Source organism: Ursus americanus, chromosome 2 (assembly GCF_024610735.1).
Source record: "Ursus americanus isolate L20-20 chromosome 2, mUrsAme1.1.p, whole genome shotgun sequence".
Taxonomy (NCBI): Eukaryota; Metazoa; Chordata; class Mammalia; order Carnivora; family Ursidae; genus Ursus; species Ursus americanus.
In genome coordinates, this window is record NC_142128.1 from 54,976,082 (window position 1) to 54,989,690 (window position 13,609).

Here is a 13,609-nt window from a genome sequence, read left to right on the forward strand (position 1 = left end):
GATTCTTCTGACTATGAGCATAAATCATCCACCTGTCAGGAGCTCTTGCTGCCTGGATTATGCAATGTGCCTGCCTTCGTTTGGAGGTGGTGTGAGCAGGAGATTGCTGCAAATGGTTTGCATTCATTTTAATGCCATCCCAGCATTTCTTTAGCTTTAATGAGGGGATTAGGGTGGTGACAATGACTTTCAGAGACAATGAAAGTCTTCAAGATTCTGGAATTTGCTTTGTATGTTGGGAATAGCTTAGTTGGAGATTTCATTTTTTTTAATCCCAAATAAATCAATGGTTTAAACATTTAGGCAAAGGAGCAGGGTACTGCACAAAGCCAGCTGTCTACAGCTCTATTTATTGGCTTTATAATAGTTCCCTCCAGCTGACGAACTTAAAATCAGTCAAATTTATTGCTGATCCTTAATTAGTTACTTTTATCTTCTTTCAGGGGTTGCATTTACACGTATTGGGGAGGCCCCACTCTCCTCCACACCCCACCCTGCTTTTTCCCCTCTGCTTCCTTTTCTTCTTCTGGAATTAAAAATTAGAAACTCTTCAGTGATTTCAGCCTCCCTAGTTGTTGTTGACTAGTAAGGGGGAATCATACTTTTAAAGAAGCCTCATGCGTGTTTTTAACTTTAATCTTCCTTGATGTATTTAATCTCTCTCACAAAGATTGAGGTTTTCCTCCCCCCCCCCACCAAAATGTATTAATTTTTCATGAAGAAAATGCTGTAGTCCCGTCAGCTTTATATATGTGGTACATACAAAAACATGAAATTATCATTTTCTTTAATAAATAGGCCCTTTTAGCATATTTGGACCTCAACCAAAATGGGACATAACTAGCTCTGCGTTTATTTGAAGTTGGTAGAATGAGAATTCCAGTGATTCCCCTGCTTTTGAATAGTGAGAGGATTTCTCAAATGCTGTTCCCTCATAGAGATACAGAAGTTGTCATACAGTCAGAGGATTAAAGACAATATTGTTGTAAAAATGGGACGTCGATGTCAGCCAAAACCAGGCTACTGAGACACAAAGTTATATATATGTTTTGTAATACCTTTTAAAGATGTTTGGATATCGTTACTATAGAAATAGTAATGAATTAAGCCATATGGTCACACGCTGGACAGAATATGTGTGCTTTCTAAAATATAAGGTTCTTTTATGGTCACAGAGCATGAGATAAAGTAGGCATGGGATTTACATTTCTACATAGGTTTCTTTTTTAGAAGCCTCTGGGACCTCCTGCATATGTTTATTTGCTGGAGGTGGTATTCAGGGCAGCTCAGGAGAGAGAGAGAATGACAGTTCTCTGCTGGCTTCCTGTCCCCCTGCTTCTTCATCCCAACCCTCTTTCCACCTCTCCACTACGATGCCACGGAGCTTCCCAGTTTTCTGTGGGGCCGGTGTGTGTGAATTTTATTAAAATCTGCGATGCTAACATCCCGAAGGGTAACACTGACATTCTTCCCACCGTGTGTGTGTATGTATGTGTGTGTCTTATTTATGTACATAGGTGTATTGCATATGTGTTACAGACACACGATTCACATGTACAGCACATGCATTTATATAGGTTGATAGTATGTTTGCACAGCATCTCTGTGTATGTATACATACATATACGTACATCGCTTCTGAGAAAATGCTTAAGTTAGGTTTTTGTACTTAGGCTTCACACACTGAGCTTTTATCTACATTGGTGAGGAGTGGGGAGCAGAAATGTAAACAATGCTCCAGAGAATGTGGGCTTTTGATAACTTTATAACTGAAGTAAAACTAATTTTTCCCCTTCAACAATAGGAATTTTTAACGTCTTAGTTACACACAAAATACTTTAACGTGCCGAAATGTGAAAACACACATTTCCTGGTATTCCGCCAACCAATACAATTGACGAAAGTAACATAACCCTCAAATCCTGAAGCAGGAGCGCTCTCTCTGCTGTGAACAGTCACGGAGTCTCTGATGCACGAGGAGGTACCCGTATGGAGACACAGTTCCAACACAGCAAGTTCCTGTGCGTATTTGGGGGAAGCTGTTGGCCTCAGAGAATGCAGCATACAGAATTGGAAGTTTACGAGATGGCCAGTAACAAGTTAACCTCCTGCTCCTGTTGCCAGTGTTTCATGGGATAGAAAAAGCATCAGGTTTTTCTCTCCCTTTCCCCCTTTCCCTCTGTAGTAACACCATGGACTCAGTTTCCTAGAACAAAAAATGTGTTTCATCATCATTTTTATCCCCCGTCACTGACAAATCTAAATTTATGTATATTTTTTAAAAAGAAAACAGGAACATTTGAAGAGATAAATGCAACACAACACTGACAAAATCTGATGAAAAATCTCACTCTTTTATCTATGGAGAAATTAGGTTTATCATCAGGAAAGCATTCTCTTTTCATTTTCTGAAAGGTGCTTTTTGACAGACCCTTTGCAGTGGACGTCACACTCACAAAACTTGCTGTCACAGGGCTATTTGAATATGGTGACAGGCTCATTATCATGTTGAAGACTCCTGACAACACTGCAGAGGGGAAATGGACAGGGCTGCCAATCAGCTGTTGAAAAGACTGTGGTTGAAATAGGGTTTTTTGTTCCGAGAACAGTAGTACAAATTGACTGCATTAATTCTTTTTATTATAGCCGCGCACACTGTAGTTAAGGGCTCCGAAGGGTTTCCATTATCAAACCCCTATTTTCAGCAGGTTTATTAGCTGGCCATAAAAATTTGTTCCCAGCTGAAATTTGGCAGAAGTAGAAGCCTTTTCCTATAAGATTTAATTGTGTGTGTGTGTGTGTGTGTGTGTGTGTGTGTGTGTGTGTGTGTTAGTTTTACTAACAGAAAAAATTGCCAAAATGAAGTTTGATGAGCAGGTCGAAGGACTTCCAAAGTCTTACTATAATTCAGTGATCTTACTGCGTCAGAAGGGAGAAATAATTCAAGCCCATCATCTGTGACTGTGACTTAGGCCATCAAAGACTCTGATCACACAGGATGAAGGAACATGATGATGTACAAACCAAAATTCACCAGTGTGGCTGTCGTTTAGCAAATAGTTTGCCATAACATTCCTCTTATTTGCCTGTCATCTAATTCTGACTTTGCGGGGAAAAGCAATATGGGCTTAAAAGTCAAGTTACCTTCCTCGTGTTTCTGGTGACTTCAGCCCCTCACTGGGATTCTGCTTGTGATGGTAGCATCAAGAGTTTTTGTCTTTGTGGGTATGTGTGGCCTTTAAAAAAAAAAAATTTTTTTTTTTTTTTTAATGACATAGGAATTAGCTCACTAGAACATCTAAGAGAACATTGTTCAGGTAGCGTTTGAAGCCCACAATAGACAACCACAGGAACGGAAGCTGGCTTTCTTCTTTTCTTTCCTTACTTCGCGCCCCGTGAACGTGCATGGGTAAGAACTGCTATTTTACCGAAGTCTCCATTCCAAGGGCACCTAAAAAGAGATCATCAAATTCTAACCTTCACATAAAGCAAGGGTATTTCTCTTCATAAGTTTTGCGTAACTGTTTCTAATGATCTCTGTTCTGTTCAGTGCCTAAGTTACTTCCCGGTGGTGAGACGCCTCAGGAGCCCACAAGAGGAACATTAATTCTCCTCTGCCATTTGGTGTATTGCAGCATTTACACACTTGATTAGACTCCGTTCTGGTGAAAAAAAAAGTTAGCATTCTTATATAAGAGGCAAATTCTCCCCAGGGAGTCACTTAGATATTGGAGCTAATAAGTCCAATAGGGAGATTTTACTTACTTCCATTCGGACTTCACTCGCTAACTATGTCCTAGATTGGCTTCTCACAGGGCTGTCTCATATCCATATACACCCGATGGGCAAAATTATTTGGCATCCAAACGTTATGTTTGGGAAAAAATATCTTTCTATGTTTATGTTAAATAAAACTGAACTCTGAAACGTCCACTGTCAGCTCATTGGTTTATGTGCCAGTGCTCCCCTGACATCTTCGTTTCATCCCTTCATTTATTCATTGACTTGTTCAACAAAAGTGTGTTATCTACGTCCTTTGTTCTAAGCACTGTTCTCGGTGATGAGGATGAACAGTGAATAGGAGTTTGGGTAGATTACTGTCGGCTTGGTGGTGGGCGGGGCGTGGGGACGGCAGCAAGGTGCCATGCACGTAGGGAGGGTGTCTGCCCCAGGGTTGGGTTTTTGAAGAAAGTGATATATGAAGTGACCAGAAGAATGAACACCTAGTGAATTAATGAGTTTTAAAGGTTTTGCTCTTTCTTGTTTTGGGTAAGACTAGATTTATGTTTTAAGAACACCCTGGGGGCTCCTGGGTGTCTCAGTTGGTCAAGCGGCTGCCTTTGGCTCAGGTCATGATCCCAGGGTCCTGGGATGGAGTCCTAGGTTGGGCTCCCTGCTCAGTGGGGAGCCTGCTTCTCCCTCCTCCCTCTGCCCCTCCCCCTGCTTGTGCTTTCTATCTCTCTCTCTCAAATAAAAAATTTTTTAAAAATTTAAAAAGAAGGGGCACCTGGGTGGCGCAGTCGCTGAGCATCTGCCTTCGGCTCAGGGCGTGATCCCGGCGTTCCGGGATTGAGTCCCACATCGGGCTCCTCTGCTGGGAGCCTGCTTCTTCCTCTCCCTCTCCCCTGCTGTGTTCCCTCTCTCACTGGCTGTCTCTCTGTCACATAAATAAATAAAATCTTAAAAAAAATTTAAAAAGTAAAAATTTAAAAAGAGGAACACCCTAGCTACAGGTTTGGGGAGCGAATGAGTGAATGAATGAACTGGTGGTATTGACATGAGAGTGGGGTATGCCTAGGCCTGCTGTCATTTTCAGAAAGAGTTTTATTCATTTTCTTTCCAGTCTATTTCTGTGATCTTTCTTTCCCGAATCAAATTCAAAAATAACAGTTTTTATTTATATGATGGCAATAATCAGGCCCATGTTTATTCATGTGTTGGCTCAACTCCAGAAGTGAGACTATGGGAGAAACTACTCTGGATTGGATTTAGCTTGAGTCTTTAAGGTTTGGTCCAGTCAGGCTCAACAGAGTTACTTGTATTCACAAATAGGGTGTTCACTATGAATGTAGAAAGGGCATGAAATTAGAATTTGTGGCTCTATACTCTAAGATCCTTTCTAACTGTAAAAACCGATTCTTCTCATCATGAGGATTTCATGAGCAGATGAATCAGATTATATCTAAAGAAATGATACCATTGAGCTCTAGGTTAATTGTACAGTTCATTTTCCATGAACATTGTAAAATATCCTCATAGAGGTATATGTAATGTTTTCTAGGGAACCATACCCATGCCTTTGTGATGAAATTAATTTTCGCAATTCCAAGCACACCTTGTATTCTGTATAAATATAAAAAACAAAGCATAAGAGTATTTTCACTTTTCTAATGTAAACTTTACCAGCATAAACTTCTTAATGATCTCTAAAGCATATTTCACAATTATCAAATAATTTATATCGAACAGTACCATGCTAACAAAGCTTCCATAAGAGAGAAAATATTTACCTGTCTTTTATTTCTTATAGCCCTTCTGCTGTTATTGGACTGAACACGTTTCCACTTTCTTCAAATAAGTATGCTATCAGAATTCTGGGTTTCTGTCTGGTATTTGGGAAATGGGACCTAAGTTATCTCACCAGAGTAGAAGTTTTAATACCTTTATATAGATACTATTTCCTTCATTCATTTCTTAGCCCAACGCCGCAAAGCAGAGTATTATGTTCTCTTAAGCTGGTGTCGTGGTGTAAAAAATCCATTCCACTAGATGGAGCAGAGTGGAAATAGAACAAAGCAGGAGTGGGCTGTGTTGTCAAGCTGAGATGGCATCTGAGAAAGTAAGAACCAGATACAGTGTGACCAAAAAGAAGAGGAAGAGAATTCAAGACTGGGATGCATAAGAAGCTAGAGGTGGAGGAAAATGACGGGAGGGGAAGGTTTATAAATGATCAGGAAATTTGCGAATAGAGAAGAATGGCACCTGGGAATGGAGGGGTTTCCAAGTTTACAGATGACATGTAAAAATTCATAGCCACAAACTAGTTATTTTTGTGTGGGCTGGAGGCATTTTAGTTATTATTTGCATTCACAAAGAGCAAGACTTTCTGTATCACATCATGCATCATAATCATTTGTAATATCTACTTCAGTTCTGGAAAACAGTGCCTTGAAAATGGGTCAGAAAATCTCCTCTTGAGGATTTCCTTGCCCTTCATAGATGTTAGTGGCCACAAACCCCAGAGCTACTGCTTTTCTTATGTTTTAAGTCTTTTAAGCTCTGGCAGAGCCACTGAGCACAAAGATATAGTGAAAGAAATAATGGCTCGGTGGAATAAAGTTATGGTACAGCATTGCTACTTTTAACTCCAACCTACTTGTCTATCCTTGTTCTATCTCAATATAAATAACACTTTCACTGTGTCTCTTGAACATCAGCTGATTATCCCTACCTTTGCCTTTTGGAGTCACACAGAAGTTTATACTTCCGCGCATGTCAAAGTGCTTTAAAAATCAGAAACTGCTTACTTTTCCCATTGTCTTACTTGCATTATTTTTTAATTCATCTGCCCTTCTTGATAATACAATTCTCAGACTTGCACAAAATAGGACTGATGTTTTCTGACTAAATATTGCCCACCGAACCTGCTGTCTCCCTTTGATATTGTAGGAGTTCTTTCCAGACTTTTGGTGCTATTTCACATCAGCTCCAATTCTCTGGTTTTTGTTTTGTTTTGTTTTTGTTTTTGTTTTTTTTATTCATGAATCATTATCTGGTTTTAACTCCTTTAGTCTTTACTTGCCTTACTGATTTTTCAGCATAACCTGGAATTTTACATTTAGCCATAGTAGTTTTTTGTTTTTTTTTTTTTTTGTTTTTTTTAATCTTGAATTGGGTCCTGCAGAGTTACCTTGTCATTATACAAGCAAAACGCTTCTTTGGCTCACCTGTAAATATTGTAATATATGTGCAGTCTTTGTCTTCAAGTCATTGTAATTTTTTGTTTTTGTTTCAGGAGTAGAATTTAATGATTCATCATTTGCATCTAACACCCAGGACTCATCACAACAAGTGCCCTCCTTAATACCCATCACCCATTCAAATCATTGTAATTAATGTCGAGCAGGACATACCACACCACAACAATTCCTAATTCACCTTTGGAGTTCTTTTTCTCTGCAAATTGACACCAACTCATTAATACATATAATTTGAGTATGATACTAAATCCAGCTGTGGGTTCACCCAACTTTAATGTCATTCAGCCTCGAATTCTTCTAAATTTACTATCATCCACTCTGCACTGTCTGTGTCTTATCCACAGGATTTTTATGGAGATTTTGCTAAGTGCCTGTTGAAAGCACTATCAGGATGTCTGTGGTATTCCACTCATCTGCTAGGAGAATAACCCAATCAAAAAGGGATATGAGGATTTTCATGATATGATATGATTTGACCTTTAAATTTGTTTTCTTCCATTTTAAAAGGATAAAATATTCATGATAGAAAATGAATGTGGAAAATACAGAATATGAGGAAGAAGGAAACTTCACTACCAAGGGAAACTACTGTTTATATTGTATGCTTGAGTGAACACATGCTTGCTCACGGGAAACTGAGTCTAATTTACTGCAAAATTTAGTAGGACATACACCTCAGGATCTGTAGTTTTTAAAATCCTCTATTTCTCCTTTTCTGGTGAGGCTAGACATGTTCACATCTACAGATGGGATTCTTCCATTCCCATGGTTTCTCAAAGATTAAAGAAAGTGCATCTCTAGTTTCATTGGTACATTATCCTAGGTGTCTGGATATGACCTCCTTGGGCCTAGGAATTTGACTTCTATGAAAGCGTGTAGCTGCTCTCTCATTATTTTGTTTTATGGTATCTATCCTGCTCCAATCAGAGGGACCTTTTGTTTGATGGGGGAAACGGGGAGGGAGGTCTGTGGAAACAGCACCAAATTGTTTAGCATCACTTGGTCCGTTGTTCCTATTGCTTTTTTTTTTTTTTTTTTTTTTACTGACTAGGGCTCTTGGTTGCAATTAACAGAAATCAACTTTAGTTACTGAAACATAAATGGGCAGGAAAATTGGTAACTCAGTGGGTCTACCTGAGAAGCAGGCTATGCGGAAGCTGAATGGCTAGCCCACTGCGTCGTTCACGCCCAGGAACATCCTCTAAAGCACACTGCTGTGGGCAGCACACACTGGAAGTGCGCTGGGGTGAGTTGTCAACACTCCCACTTTGAGTAGTAGTCCCTTCTGATAGGTCAGGCAGGGGTTTCTGGTTGCTGAGCAGGTGCCCACTCTGCTGCTGAGGCTCAGGTTAGCAAGTGTCTTAAATTTTAGTTGCCATGTGGGGGAGATAGGACTATCCACATCCCCCACATTCACACACTGGTGGATGCCCAAAATGTGGGAGGCCAGTGCCAGCCATTGATAAATAAGTACGTACTTACTATAACCATCTTGCCTAAGCAAATGAAAAGCAAAACAATTAAAATGGACTAAAAGATACTTGTTTTGACATCTTTTATAAGCCTTGGCTAATTAGGGAATATGTATTTCTTATTTATAATTTTTTTCCTTCTGAATTTTTTTCATTTTTCTCTTTTTAAATTTAATTTTAATTTTTAAAAAGATTTTATTTATTTATTTGAGAATGAGAGAGAGAGACAGTGGTGTGTGTGTGTGTGTGTGTGTGTGTGTGTGTGTGTGCGCGTGCGCACAAGTTGAGGGGGAGGGGCAGAGGGAGGAGAAGCAGACTCTCCGCGCTGAGCTGGGAGCTGGGGGCTCAATCCCAGGACCCTGAGATCTTGGCTTGAGCCGAAGGCAGATGCTTAAATGACTGAGCCACCCAGGCACCCGTCTCTTCTTTTCTTTTCATTTTCTTTTTTTTTTGTTAAAATTCAGATTTGTGAAAGAATGGCCTGCAGTGGGATGTTGTATTAGAAAGGTTCTGGGTCAGAACCAAGGTTCTGGATTTGACTTCTGACTGTCCCATTAATAGCTTTGATACTTGATTAAGCAGTTAGCATCTCTGCAACTCAAATCCCTCACCTGTAAAATGGAAATAAGAGTACCTACTTTGTAATATAATTGTATGAACTAAGAACATGTTTCAGAGGACCTAGTCTATAATAGATGTTCAGTAAGTGATTAGTCACTTTGCGTTCTGAAGTTACTGCATTCATTTCCCTTTGAAATTGGAAGCAATATATTTTTTTAAAGATTTATTTATTTATTTTAGAGAGAGAGCACGCGTGTGCACATGGGGGAAGGGGCACAGGCAGAGGTAGCGAAGCAAATTCCCTGCTGAGCACAGATCCATTGGGGGTGTTCAAACTCACAACCCTGAGATGATGACCTGAGCTGAAATCAAGAGTCGGACACTTAACTGAATGAGCCACCCAGGTGCCCCTAATTGTGAGCAATTTAATAATTAAATTGAAAAAACTAATTAGATATCTAAAAACTGACTTCCCTTGGAGTCATGCTCTCTTTCTGATCTTTCCGTTTTTCCCCTTTGAAAGCAATTTACAGTAAATACAATTTTTGTTTTTATTTTTCTATGACCCCTTGATTCACACATGTATTTCACAGTTGCAATCAGTGTATACATTGTTTCTTACAAATACTTTTGTATTTTTCTTAAATGCTATGCCATTAAAAATTAATGTCATACTTTTCCTAATTATTTGCTTCCTGGGGATCACATGTTGCTTCCATTATAAACAAGATCAACCTACATACCTTTTAGCATTTTTTGTTTTTTTGAATCATTTCTTTAGGGTAAATTCATAAGGGAGGGAAAGATGGATCAAGTTGTATGGGCATTTTTGTAGTTCTCGATATAACATAAACGTCGCTGAACATTTTTTACAGCTATCTCTATACCTACATCTCTTAGAGTCAGTACGTGGTTGCCCATTGCCACCGTGACCTCTTTCACAATTATAAACTACAAGAGGATATGGTCACTTGCTCTTGCGATTTTTTTTACTTTCATACTCACCAATCTTTTTACCAACAGTGCTTCCTTATTGTGGAGAATGGCATGATTAATTCACTTGTTACTATATCTTTTCTCCTGGGGCATTACGTTATCAAGAAAGCTAGTCATGACTTTAAACATTTTTGACCAAAAATATGATGAGGTTGCGTATTATGCAATGGGAACCGCACCAAGGTTCGTTCATTCATTCATTCAGTGCATATTGATCAGCTAGTAGCAGTGATTCTGTTGTATTCTGGCGGTGAGATGAATAAGGCACGCCTCCCGTCCCTAAGGAGTTCAGTCCGAGGGATAGAAAGGCCTGGTGAGATTACAAGACTACAGTGTTACAGGTATACAGAAGATGCAAACAAAACACAAATTGCCTGGTTCAATCTGGGGAAGCCAGGAAAGGCTTATTGCAGAGGAGAAAACCACATTTAGCGCTAAAGGACGAGTAGGAGTTAGAGAAGCGGAGAAGGGTGGGGGATGTGAGAGAATCTCAAGCGGAATCGATGAAGGAGCATGACACTTTCCTGGAACTGCAGGTGGTTCAGTTTAGAGTCTGAGAAGGTGAATGATGAGAGATGAGGCTGGCAAGATGAGCTTCAGGGTCCTGCTGAAGACTGTCCCCCAAGAGTTTGCATTTTATCCAGACAGTAGTGGATGACACATGGAAGGGTTCAACCTGGGGGCTGATATGATTTGATCCCCATTTTTAGAAAACTCGACTGTAATGTGGCCCAAGCACAAGGGAAGGGTAGTTGCAAAGATGCCAGCTCGGATCCTGCTGCAGGAATCCAGGGAAGAAACGAGAGACTTAAGTCAGGTATCAGCTCTGTACTGAGAGCAGTGAACAGTCAGGAGATAGTAAAGTAGTGGGATGGGGGACAGGGACATACAGCGTCATCTCTGACATAGGCCACGGGGTCAGTCATGCTGCATTCCACTGCTCTAGGGAATCCCAGATGAGGAGCAGGGTTTGGGGTAAGAAAGGGGAGAAGGGATGCCTATAGCTTTTGACATGCTGATTTGAGGTGGGATTTGAGGTTGGTTAATACAGAAGAAGAAGGCTGTGTTCAGGACAGAATCCTGGGATTGCTGATGTTAAGTCAAAGGTAAGGGAAGAGGAATCTATAGGAGATTAAGAAGATTGGGGAGGTGAGAGGAAAATCCAAGAGAATGTGGTATACACAGCAGCCAAGGAAATGGAGATTTAAGGAGGGCGTGGTTTTAAAAAACTCTTAGAATGGTTAATTAAAAGAACCAAAAAATCCCTTCGGGCTTGGCAACAAGTAAGTCAAATCTGACTTGGGCGACAGCAATTTCATTAGCATGGTGGGGGCAGGAGTCAGGTAGTGGGACTTTGGGGATCGCATGGGCTGGATGAAGTAGAAGCAATGAACATGGACAAGTGTTTCCACAGTCTTGGCGGGGATGAGGCGAGACAGAGAGAGGGAGGGAGAGAGAGGATGAAGGAGAATAGTAGATAGAAGAAATAAAATAACAAGAGTAATTGAGTTACTAACCACACCATGTGCTCTTCTAAGCACTTTATATGTATCTGTGTCTCCTCTATGTATATGTGTATATACGCCTATTTGATTCTGACAACAACCGTATGAAGTAGATATTATTATTTTCATTCCACACATGAGAATACTGAGACAGGGAAGTTAGAAGGCTTGCCTGAGTTCACAGAACTTTTAAGAGCTGCAGCTGGGAATTGAACCTGAGCAGTCTACCCCAATTTGGGTCTTAATCACTGTGTATATCGCCTCTTACATCACCAGCTCTAGCAACCTGGAATTTAGTCTTTATTTAGAGATGAGGTGAAAAAAATCAGAAGTGCAACAGTATAAGGATCAAGCTCATACAGAGAACAAATGCTCCCCGCCGTAATGGAACAACAGTAAAGAGTTTACCTAAGTGTAGTCGGGACAAAAGCAATCGAGGAAGCTGTAAAGACATTCCCTCTGTGATAAAGATTGGGAGGCGGGCTTGACTCAGCTTAGAGAGACATCTAAAGACAGCTGTGATAGTTTAGAGTTAACGTAACAAACAGTTGGGAGCCAATGTGGGTTCGGAAGGGAAGAAAGGAGCAAAGCTATTATTCTTATGAACCTTAATCCTGTAGAAGTAGTCAGATTAGATGAAAGAGAGTGAGACTGCTGGTAATTGTGCTGAGCTGGGAGACAGTGTCGTTGGGCCAAGTCTAAGGTGATCAGTGTCTGATTGAGGTTTGCAGCATTCAAAGAGGTAATTCTGACAGTTTGTGAAAAAAGAGTTGAGAGATTTTTTTTTTGAGGATTTTATTTATTTGAGAGAGAGAGAGTGCGTGTGTGCACAAGCCGGGGGAGGGGCAGAGAGAGACGGACAAGCAGACTCCCCGCAGAGCATGGAGCTCGAGATGGGGCTCTATCCCAGGACCCCAAGATCATGACCTGAACCAAAGTCAGAGGCTCAACCGACTGAGCCACCCAGGTGCCCCAAGAGTTGAGTGATTTGATGAGTATTTGAATGAGGCACCCTCGGCCTGGGTGGAGGGTGGGGAAGGGAACAACTGAATAAGACTCAATATTTCAAAGAAGCAAAGTGGGAAACCGGTGGCCAGAAACAGAATTGGGGAGGTCAGAGTGGAAAATAGTATGAGAAGAAATAATTCACCAAACATGTATTTGTTGAGTGCTCTCTCTGTCCTACGAGCCCAGCCCTCTGATAAGGAGTGAACGTGGACTCAGCACAAGTTTATTTAGTTCAGGGGTGCTGGGTTTCAGGCGATATTGGGGTTTCTAAATCAAAATGGCTCACAGCAATTAAAACTATGAGACTGGAATCTGGGTAGGCATTTCAGGGTTGAAGATATTAATTTGAGAGCAATGGCACAGAGATGAGAATTGGGTCATGTATCAATTCAAGAATAGCCTTAACTGAGAAAGAATTTCATTTTTTTCTTGTGTCTCTGTGTGGATTTCCATGCACTGTTGAAGGCGAGTATGCTGAATATTCATTTCAGGGTATATTATCTGGTCCAGATAGGGCACAAAAATGATGTCTTGATCACCTGTCATCAAATATCTCCTGGCACTTTTTTAGAGTTAGCACTTGGACCCCAGGGTCATGGCCACAGTCTACTGTAGGTCATTGTTTCTTACCTCTGGGAAGTTTTGACAGGTTTCTTAGAGGTCTGGAATTACTTCTGTTCTAAACTGTCTCCTATTATTAGACACTGTTAAGTATCTGAATGCTTTTTCATCTTTGCAGCGATGAGTGAACATAGTAACAGAAACTCCTAGTATTGCTGGAAATGAGCAAAGGCAAGTTTCTGTTCATGGTTCTAGGAATTTATTCCTCTTCAGATTTTTAGTGTTCAACACCCAACTGCCTTTGATTTATGGAAGAAAGACAGCAAGGTGAGCATTTGGTTGTTACTCCTCGGTTTTTTGGGGGCCTCTCTGGACTTTTTTCTAATGGAAATGGTATTGACCTACCATAGTTTTGGGTAGTGGAGAGTGTGTCAGATCTGTTCCAAATACTATGGTCTGAGAGTATGAACATGACTGGTAGAGTTTGAGTTGTGAATGACGATCCTGCTAGAACAGTAGCATTTGT

The 13,609-nt window shown here is 40.5% G+C and overlaps 1 protein-coding gene across 34 annotated transcripts in view; it reads left to right on the forward strand.

The window, feature by feature from the left end:
* The window catches only part of ESRRG (estrogen related receptor gamma), a 607,049-nt gene that overhangs the window by 472,785 nt on the left and 120,655 nt on the right, over positions 1-13,609 (forward strand). The window lies entirely within an intron of this gene.